This window comes from Trichechus manatus, unplaced genomic scaffold (genome assembly GCF_000243295.1).
Source record: "Trichechus manatus latirostris isolate Lorelei unplaced genomic scaffold, TriManLat1.0 scaffold00039, whole genome shotgun sequence".
NCBI classification, from domain to species: domain Eukaryota; kingdom Metazoa; phylum Chordata; class Mammalia; order Sirenia; family Trichechidae; genus Trichechus; species Trichechus manatus.
Genome location: NW_004443975.1, coordinates 6,352,749 through 6,363,174, shown reverse-complemented (window position 1 = coordinate 6,363,174; position 10,426 = coordinate 6,352,749).

Genomic DNA, 10,426 nt, shown 5'->3' with positions numbered 1-10,426 from the left:
AACCACACAATACTGAGAATCATGGCCTAGTCAAGTTGACACATATTTTGGGGGGACACAATTCAGTCCAAGACACACACCAGTTGCCAATTTAACATTTTTCTCTTGTACAATTTAACGACATCAATTATATTAATCATATTGTGCGATCATCACCAATATCTGTTGCCAAATTTCCACCACCATAAACAGAAACTCAATGCTACCTAAACAATGACTCCCCCTTTCCCTCTCCCTCCTGCCCCTAGCAATCACTAATAAACTTTGTTTTAGCTACTTAGTATGAGTGTGATCATACAATATTTATCCTTTTGTGACTAATTCCATTCAGCATAATGTTTTAAAATTTCATCCATGTTGTAGTATGTATCAGGACTTCATTTCTCTTTATGACTGAGTAATATTCCATTGTATGTATGTGCTACATTTTTTTTTTTTAATCCATTCATCTACTGATGGACAAGACATTTCAGTTATTTCCACCTTTTGGCTATGTGAATAGTGCCAGGCAGCCCTGATTTTGTATCTTTGCTTTACCGCTTACTAACTTTGGTCAAGTTCCTTAATGAGTCCGATTTTCAGTTTCCATTATCTGTAAGTAATTCTTTCCTTGTGAGATCGCTATGAATGTTAGAGATATTTTGTATAAAACAGCTAGCACAGTGGTGTTTTATCCATCTCAGGCATTCAATGACTGGCAGTTAATATCACAAATAAATGAATCAGGATGAAACACGCTAGACTTAAAAGACAGCCCATAGAAAGTGTGCTTGGGTGGAGCAAAGAGAAAGGAGGAAAAAGAAGGAGAGGTTATACAGACAAGAGAGTCTACACAGTGCCTTGGCAATTAAGTACAGTGGGCACTTTTAGTTTGATATTTTTTCCCTAACTCTCTGACAGCTTTTAATGAAGGACTTGCTTAATTATTAGCTGGCAGAAGTCTGCAAATGCTAGACAGCTCTCTATATAGAATAATGAATATGATATAAGATAATCTTAGCTAATTACTGTTTACTTGCAAATGTCATACAACTGGCTTCGTGTGTGCATGTGTGTTTGTGTGTGTTGCATGTGTGAATGTTTGTGTGTAGGCAAGCATGTGTATAACCTACACCACAGCAACCCTGAAGACAATGGCTCGGCTGTTGATCAAGATGGCTGGGTCCCCACGTAACTATATTGGTGTCCCTAAGTGTCCTTTGCAACTGGTTATAGCTTGTCTTTCTCTCCAAACTGCAAACTCCTGGAGTCCCAGGACGTGTTATTCATTTCCATATTCCCTGTACATAGTACAATACTTGGTACATAGCAGATGTTCAATAAATATTTGTTGAGTAGATAAATGGATGAATTGGGAGTTGACTGTGTGTCTGTATGTCTATAAATAAATGATGTAAATACGTACATGCACGCACACTTTTACTCCTGTTACTGTGCTCGGCTTTCCATTTAGTCTGGCTGTTGAGCCATATATAGACTACGGTTTCTTCCTTGGTGTAAGTTGTCCCTTCAAAATAGCCTTTAACGATGCTGCCCCAAAGAACTTTCTGCAATGATGGAAATGTTCAGTTCTGCATTGTCCAATATGTGAGTCAATAGCCACATGTGGTTATGGAGCAGTTAAAATGTAGTTAATGTGACTGAGGAATTGGATTTTTAATTTTATTTAATTTTAAATAATTTAAATAGTTACACGTGACAACCATGTTGGCCAGCACAGGCCTATGATCTCTTGTATCTCTATGTGCTTTTCCGGATCATAGTCATTTGATAAGTCCTAGAGGACACTTTTTGATGGTGCTTATATTTGGACTAGGAAGATTTTGCTAGTAGCCTAATACCACCTTCTAAATAAAGTAAAAAATATTTATTAAGCATCTGGTACATTTCGATATTGCTAGGAGTTATGGAGAATAAGAAATTCTGACCTTTGTGCAAGGCCTAACTAATCAGGAAATGGATTAGGAAACATGAAATATTAAAATAGAGAAATAGACTACGCAGCCTTAGGCTTGGCAACTGTAAACATGAGTATGAAATCTGTTTTTGACATACTCCTGATTCACTAAACAGAAGCAATTGTACAATATACTGTTGAGTTAGGGTGAAAAGTACCTGAACATAAAATTAAATCTACGGGCCATAGAAAACTTGCTCAGTGGCTCTAAAACCAGTTTAGGATCTTAGTTTAGATCACTGATGAATCTTGATAGTGTTTACTAACAGTGCCGGCAATAGTGACAGTCATGTAGAAAACAGAGCCCTGCAAATTAATTTACTCCCTAAAAAAATTTTTGTTTTTGGGTGTTACGCCAAGAAGAGGAGTCCCTGGGTGGTACAAATGGTTAATGTACTTGCCTGCTAACCGAAAGGTTGGAGGTTTGAGTCCACCCAGAGGTGCCTCAGAAGAAAAGCCTGGTGATCTACTTGCAAAAAAAAAAAAAAAAATCACCCATTGAAAACCCTGTGAAACACAGTTCTACTCTATGAGTCAGAATCCACTTGACGGCAACTGGTCTGCCAAGAAGGCTCTGGGCGAATAAAATCTGTTATCACAGTCTCTACTTGATTTTGAGATCTTGCTCTCAAAATCAAGAATTATTCAGTGAGTGCCAGGTTGTGCAGTAAGTTTCATTACTGAGCATTTGTCTTGCTCCTCAGCAGTGCTGGAGCCTCAGTGAATGTTGATGGAAGACAGTACACAGGTCCTGGAATAGTCGAGTATGTCTTGGTCCTCGCCCTCAAGGAATTCAGATCAGCTCTGAGAGAGCTGATCGTGGCACAAGTAGCAGGGGAAAATTTATGAGGTCATTATCAGTTTAGTTTTTCATATCAGTCTTGGCTGTGGTAATTCAGAATGGTGTAAATATTGTCATCAGTTTTTCCTATCAGGTGCTGCGATACTGGCCAGACACTTACAATGCATGATCATGTAGAGTTTATAAACTCATTACTCAACTTGTTTCTTCTGCTTGATGGGGATTCTTCTCAAGTCCCATTAATAGCTGATAAATTCACTATTTTTAACACAATAAAATTGTTTTCGAAGCAGTTTACTTTCGTGAAGTCTACCTTATCAAGTTGCAAAGGGGCTGGTTCCTTCAGGAATTTAAATGCTTCCTCATAGTATTTCTGAACCTAAGCTTCTTGCAAATAGGTAGAACTTTTTCCTCAATGACTGATGCTTTATGGAATTTTTCTGCTTGTTCGCTTTGGGGCAAACATCACTCCATGTTTGCATTACTGGAGTTGGAGGGCAGGTAAGATTGAAGTCAGGAAAAGGAAGTGTTTCATTTGAGCTTAAGCAACATAAGTTGAGTAACGTGTGAGATCCTCTTTTCAAGGAGTTTATAATCTAGATTGGAGTCCCTGTGTGGTGCAAATGCTTAACGCACTCAGCTGCTAACCAAAAGGTTGGAGGTTTGAGTCCACTCATAGAGACCTTGGAAGAAAGGCCTGGTAATCTACTCCTGAAAAATCAGCCATTGAAAACCCCATGGAGCACAGTTCTCCTCTGACACACATGGAGTTGCCACAAGTTGGAGTTGACTCCACAGCAACTGGTTTTTTAACTGGTGTAATCTAATGGGGGAGACAGAAATATAAATAGACAATTATGAAAACAATGCATTAAAAATTAGTTCTATCACCGAGTACTTAGTTCTAGCATGGAAGCATTTGCTACAAATAGGTCAACAGTTTGTCATATATGGTTAATAGTGAATGTACTGGACTCCTGTAGATTTGATATTACATGGATATGACAGTTATTTCTTTTGTGTAAGGTAAGTTTTAGTGTTACCAATCTTCATCTGGAAAATATTTTAGTTATCAGGATAGCCCTGATATCTTTCTATTAGCCACATGATTCTGGTTTTCTTGCAACTTTCTAGTTGGCACATCTTATTCTACAGCAGTTACATAATTCATGTGAAGTCAGACACTCATGAAGTCGAGGACCAGATGACTCAAATAGATACCATTTACTTGAAAACTTTTAGCATATTGTGGTATCTAAATCTTATGTAAAGAGACTATTTTGTACCATTTAAATTTTAAAACCTTTAATATACTGTAGTCCATGAGTGGTGCTAATGTTTCACTCACTCGGCTGCTAATTGTAATGTTTGGTGGTTCAAGTCCACCCAGAGGCATCTGGGAAGAAAGTCTTGTCCATCTATTTCTGAAAAATCAACTTTTGAAAGTCCTACAGAGCACAGCTCTACTCTGACACACATGAGGTCGCCATGAGTTGAGTTGACTTGATGGCAACTGGTTTGATTTTTTTGGTTTAATATACCAGCTCAAATTTCAAGTTTGTGATAATTGTAAAATGCTTTGAGACTCTAATGCAAAGTTTTAACTAAAACAAATAAAAGGCGAATATAAATAACAATTATTTCAAATTTTATCAATGTCTCCCATTTGCAGTCTAGGAGTCAGCAAAGAAGACACTCATAGAAGTTTGTCCCTGGGGTATCTTTCAAATCTTCCAGTCTGCTTTGCTTGGTTTATAAATGAGGGAACTGATGTCCAGAGAGACCACGCAGCTGGTTATAGTGACCGTGCTGGGGCTAGGTAGAGTATGCACACTCCTGTTCAGGCTGTTTCCATTGTTTCACTTGGTTTCCAGATTGACATCTTACCATGAACAAATCATTGACAATTTACAAAATATGTATAGTCATAGTTCCCTGAATAGTATTTATTATTTAGCAATCCAGTCATAGATTTGCTTAAGTTCATTAAATTGCTGGGTGTATCTAATGAAGACTAATATTTACTGAGCTCTTACTATGTGCCAAGCACTGTACGCTTTGCTTATTCATTACCTCATCAAATCTTCTCAACAACCCTGTGAAGCATGTATCATTTTATATACGAGGAAACTCAAGCATGAAAAGATAAGTAGGTTGCCCAAGATCACACAGCTACTCAGAGGCCTAGCTGGAACTGGAACCCAGGTGTCTTAGTCATCTAGTGCTGCTATAACAGAATACCACAAGTGGATGATTTTAACCAAGAGAAGTTTATTTCCTCACAGTCAAAGTAGGCTAAAAGTCCAAATTCAGGACGTCAGCTCCAAGGGAAGGCTTTTTCTCTCTGTCGGCCTTCTTCTCTTCAGTGTTCCCCCGGACTAGGAGCTTCTCTGCACAGGGACCCCCGGTCCAAAGGATGTGCTCTGCTCCCGGCATTGCTTTCTTGATGGCATGAGGTCCCCAACTCTCTGCCTGCTTCCCTTTCCTTTCATCTCTTGAAAGATAAAAGGTGGTGCAACAATCCTACCCTAATCCTCTTTAACATAAAATTATAATCACAAAATGGAGGCCAACCACACATTTCTGGGAATCATGGCCCAGCCAAATTGATACACACGTTTTTGGGGAGACATAATTCAAACCATGACGCCAGGTCTCTTGATTTTAAAGTTTGTAGTTTTACTGACTGCTTGGTACATTCACCCCTTTCAACTGGACTTTTCTGTTTTTATATTGGAAAACGTGTTCTTTTTTTAAAAATATTATTGTCCTAAAATATATATAACATAAAATTGTCATTTTAATAATTTTTTAAGTGTACAATTCAGTGACTTTAATTACCTTCACCATGTTGTACAACAACCACCACCATCTAGTTCTGAAAGCTTCTCATCACTCCAAACAGATACTCAGTGCCCCTTAAGAATAATTCCCCATTCCTCTCTCCTATCCCCAGTCCCTGGAAATAACTAATAAACTTTTGTCTCTATGTGTTTGTCTATTCTAGATATTTCATATAAGTGGAATCATTCACTATTGGTTCTTTTGTGTCTGACTTGTTTTACTCAGCATAATGATTTCAAGGTTCTACCATGTTGTAGCATGCATCCGAACTTCATTTTTCTTTATAGCTGAATAATATTCCATTGTACGTGTATAACACATTTGTCTATCCTTTCACCTATTGATGGACACTTGGGTTTTTTCTACCTTTTGGCTATTGTGAATAATGCTGCAATGAATACTGGTGTACAAGCATCTGTTTAAGTCTCTGATTTCACTTCTTTTGGGTATATACTTAGGAGTGGAATTACTGAGTCATACTCTAGTTGTACATTTAACATTTTGAGGAACTGCCAAACTGTTTTCCGCAGTGCCTGCACCATTTTACGTTTCCATTGGCAATACACAACAGTTCCAATTTTTCTACATCTTTGCCAACTCTTGTTATTTTCTGTTTTTCTGATAATAGACATCCTAGTGGGTGTGAAGTGGTAATCTCATTGTGGTTTTGATTTGCATTTCCATAAAGGCTAATGGGAGCCGTGGTGGTGCAGTGGTTAAAAGCAGGGCTGCTAACTGAAAGGTTAGCAGTTTGTATCCACTAGCTGCTCCTTGGAAACCTTATGGGGCAGTTCTACTTTCCTATAGAGTTGCTGTGAGTTAGAATCGACTTGACAGCAACAGATTTTCTTTTAATGGCTAATGATGTTGGATATCTTTTCACGTATTTATTGACCATTTGTATATCTTCATTACGCCGCAACCTGGAGAAAACAAAAATCCTCACAACTGGACCATGATGTTTCATGATAAACAGAGAAAAGATTAAAGTTGTCAAGGATTTCATTTTACTTGGATCCACAATCAACACCCATGGAAGCAGGAGTCAAGAAATCAAACGACGAGTTGCGTTGGGCAAAAATCTGCTGCAAAAGACCTCTTTAAAGTGTTAAAAAGCAAAGATGTCACTTTGAGGACTAAGGTGTGCCTAACCCAAGCCATAGTATTTTCAATAGCTTCATATACATATGAAAGCTGGACAACGAATATGGAAGACTGAAGAATTGATGCCTTTGAATTATGGTGTTAGCAAAGAATATTAAATATACCAGAAGAACAAACATATCTGTTTTGGAAGAAGTACAGCCAAAATGCTCCTTAGAAGTGAGGACGGCGAGACTTTCTCTCACATACTTTGGGGGATAGGATCAGTCCCTAGAGAAGGACATCACGCTTGGTAAAGTGGAGGTCACTGAAAAAGAGGAAGACCCTCAAGGAGATGGACTGACACAGTGGCAGCAACAATGGGCTCAAACATAACAATGACTGTGAGGATAGCGCAGGACCGGGCAGTGTTTCCTTCTGTTGTACATGGGGTGCTATGAGTCAAAACTGACTGGATAGCACCTAGCAACAACAACACATCTTCATTAGAGAAATGTCTATTCAAGTCCTTTGCCTATGTTTAAATTGGGTTGTTTGTCTTTTTGTTAAGTTGTAGGAAAAATGTGTACTTTTAGTATATAATAATTTGGAGGTACTTTTAACTTCTTATATCTTTTGTAAACTACATCGGAAAATGCATCTCAGCATATTTAACTGCTTCTTTCATTCATTTAAATTAAGGAGCCCTGGTGGCACAGTGGTTAAAGCACTCAGCTGCTAAATGAAAGGTCAGCTGGTAAGGTTGGTGGTTCGAACCTACCAATCCGAGTTAAACTGGACTTGCAAAAAGGAGCCCTAGTAGCGCAGTGGTTAAGAGCTTGGCTGCTAATCAAAAGGTCAAGGACTTGAACCCTCCCACAGCTCTGTGGGAGAAAGATGTGGCGATCTGCTCCTGTAAAGGTAACAGCCTTGGAAACCCTATAGGGCAGTTCTGCTCTTACTTACAGGGTCACTATGAGTGAGAATCAACTCGATGACAATGAGTTTGGTTTGGTTTTGGGTATGCTATTAAAAAGAGTCAAATGGAATAGTGTCATCATTAGTAAAGCCCATGCTGAGTCTATTTAATTTAGCATTTCCGTCTGTTCATGTCACTCCTCTGGTAACAACCCTTCCATGTCTTCCCTGTCACTGGAGGCCAAAGACAAAGTCCGTACAAAACTACCTGCAATCTGCATCTCCCCAGCACCACGCCATCCCCTTACCCCTGATCACACTTTCTATCATTCCCCTCAGGCCTCTGCATTTGATCTTCCCTCTGTCTCCACCTCCTCTAGGTATTTCCCTAACATGCCCATTTATAACTGAAAACTCACCCCCATCTCAGCATGCCCTGCCCCTCTCACTATGAGTCGGAATCAACTCGATGGCAATGGATTTCAACGGGTACTGTCACCATCTTATGGAAACCGTGGTGGTTAAGAGCTATGGCTGCTAACCAAAAGGTCAGCAGTTCAAATCCACCAGGCATTCCTTGGAAACTATGGGGCAGTTCTATGCTGTCCTATAGGCCACTGAGAGTCGGAAATGATTTGATGGCAACAGGTTTGGTTTTTTTTTTTTTTGGTCACCATCTCTATTATTTTATTTATTGACTACCTCTTCCTGAGAGAGTGAAGGCGTATTTGCATGGTTCACTGCTGCATCCCTAGTCGACTAGTGCCTACATTAGAGAAGATGCTCAAAAAAATACTTGCTGAATGAATTTTGTGACAAAGTATAGCATTTAGGTATACTGGTATACCCTGCTTTTTGAAAGTTCGCTTTACACCACTTCGATTTTATGAAAGACCTCCATTAGTACCTGTTTTCACTAACCGAAAGAAATCCCAAGAGGATTTTTGCTTTTACCAAAAAAGGTGAAAAGTGGCAATAGCGTTCAGCGTTTGTTTTGCAGCAGCCATTAAAGAGGCAGTTCAAACCCAGAGCAGTCAGAGTGGCATTGCCAAGCGCCTTCCCCCAGAACTACACTCAGCATCTCAGCATCAAGCAGTCGTAACTTTAAACTGTGTCTATGAGCATCTGTGTGTTATCTCGATTTATTTTGATTTTGTGCGTCCATTAGCAAGATGTGTCCTAAAGTATCAGAAAAGCCTAAATGAGCATGTAAGGGTGTTAGACTTAGCATAAAACTGGATGTTTTACTACACTCTACATACATTATTTCTACTTCATATAGACTGTGTATTTATATCATTCCTGCTTTTAGTATATGTTAGTGTTGTTTTAGGTTTTATGTGGTATGTGGTATGATTTGGTAGGTTATTTTTTGGGTCTGAGAACGCTCAAAAATTTTTCCCGTATAAACTGATGGTAATTGTGTCTTTATTTTATGCCATTTTGGCTTACAAAAGGTTTTCATAGGAATGTTCTACTTTTGGATAGCGGGGAAAACCTGTATTTCTTTCATTCAACCTCAAAATGTAAGCTATATATGCTGAGCACCCAAACTTTGAAATTACATCTCATAGAACTATTATCCATGGATAATTTACTAATCACTTTTTGCTATTGAGAATTAATTTGTGCCCTCTTCCACTCTGTATTCTTGGTAGGCTCCGGGACTTTAAAATGAGGGAATTTTGAGTTCCCTATAGGTCCCTCAGAAATTTAGAGAAGTGCCCTATCCTTTTATTAGTCTCTGTAGAACAGGCTTATCATCATAGTATTAAAAGCATAAGAAGCAAAAACAATTAGTAAAATTAAGTCATTATTCGTACTTTCAGTGAAAAAATAAAATATCTCATGGCAGATTTCTTCCTTTTGTAAAAAAGTAATAGCAAGATGATGGTTCTTTGAGCATTCAGAAAAACAATTATCCTTTCAAATGTTGTCTAAGGCTGCCCAATGAAATGAAAGAGTATTGGTGTGGCAGTGGGGACCACAGTTTCCTTGCCTGTAAAATAAGCAGAGCAAAGATGATCTCCTGGCTCCATCCAGCTCTAAAAGTCTACAAACCTCTTGGAGATAAAGCCAGGGAACCTTTTAGTGTGCACCTAAAGTTATAGTTCATGTTTATTATTACAACTTATTTAATGTACCAAGAATGGCTATTGTAAATCGATTATATTTAGATATATAAACTTTATTTTTGTAATTTAGTTTTTTCCAGTTAAACGGAAATTGTTTTCATGTCACTAACATCTAAAAACGCAAATGATATCTAAGGGTAGTTGTAAATTTAAAGACCATCAGAATAATTGTATTTACCGGACTCATTAAGGGGCTATCTAGTGTGTGAATGTGTAAGTCACCTGTAGCTCTCTTCCCATTTTTGAACAATGACAAAGAGGTTCAAATTCCATTTTGTACCTTGTTTATAAGATTTGAGGATATTATAACCAAAGGCTAAAATGAGTTTTTGGCACTATTTGGAAGTCTTTTGAGGGGCTATGCCCACCGTGTCAGTTAACTTGAAATGAGAATAACCAGTACTGTACATTATTTATTTCAACTCAAATCATTTCACAAATGTTAATATTTTATTTTTAGACATGCATGCATGGTGAGGTACATACTTCTTAAGACCTGCCAAATAGAAACTTTTAAAATAAAATGTATTAATCAGTTAAGTCATACTAGCCTATAGGAGAAAGTTAACTACCTATTTCTATACTTCCAAATTTCAAATTAACATTGAGGCATTTTTATGCCAGCTAGAGCACCTAACAGTTGGTATAACTGATCTCATTAATCAGATACTGGAACACTGGCTGGTC